Source organism: Wasmannia auropunctata, unplaced genomic scaffold (assembly GCF_000956235.1).
Source record: "Wasmannia auropunctata unplaced genomic scaffold, wasmannia.A_1.0 LD311054.1, whole genome shotgun sequence".
In the NCBI taxonomy this organism is placed as follows: Eukaryota; Metazoa; Arthropoda; class Insecta; order Hymenoptera; family Formicidae; genus Wasmannia; species Wasmannia auropunctata.
The window spans coordinates 1-844 of NW_012051836.1; the positions used below are offsets into that span (position 1 = coordinate 1).

The 844-nt window shown below is 27.6% G+C and overlaps 1 long non-coding RNA gene across 1 annotated transcript; it reads left to right on the forward strand.

The window, feature by feature from the left end:
* LOC105461010 lies at positions 1-836 on the forward strand. Its single transcript, XR_975892.1, has 3 exons — positions 1-19; positions 291-355; positions 675-836. It is a non-coding gene; the product is annotated as an uncharacterized LOC105461010 (long non-coding RNA).
* Positions 837-844: the final 8 nt, after the last annotated feature.

Genomic DNA, 844 nt, shown 5'->3' on the forward strand with positions numbered 1-844 from the left:
AAATGGAAACAGCAGTAGTGTAAGTCTTTGTTGAGTATAGTGTACGAAAATTATTATAACGTAGGTGCAGCAAATAAAGCCAAATTTTGTTTCAAATTTAAAACACTTGAAATCTCGATTTATTTTAATACGAAAATCCTATAATACATTTCTTACCTATTTATATTGTATATTGTCTAGTGTGAAAATAAATAAAAAAAATTTTTAGAATATTTAACTTAATTTTTGCATACTTAACGGTATCAATAACGTTAAAATGCCATCTAATTATCATTCCAATTCGTATTTAGTCCAGAAGAATTTAGACCCAATAAAAACACTATTAACTTCACAATCAATGGAAGCTCGTACGTCGGTACGTATTTTTCATATGCAATATATAAACTATGTAGGAAATAAGAAATTTTTCGATATAATCAAAATTCGAAATAATTTAAATTATATAATAGTAAAAAAATCTTGTATTCGAGTATTTTATAAAAATTTAATTATGATATTAAAAACTGTAAAATTTTTATCAATTATTACAAAAATCATTACATTCAATTGTAAAAAGTTAATTAAATTAAAAATTATAAAATTTTAACTATGATGGTGAGTTTTAGAAGTATATGTTATATATACAGAAAGTTATAATTTTGATGACGATTTTATGATTGTAAAATCATTTCTAGTACCAGGATGCGTACCGATGCCAACTGACACGTCCCTCAATGTCTACATTCGCGATTATGCGAAACTTCGTGGCACAAAAGCCATGTGCCACGAAGGTGGCTGCGGCGCCTGTATCGTGGCTGCAAAAATCAAGGGCAAAACAATGGCTGTAAATTCTTGTCTTGTACCA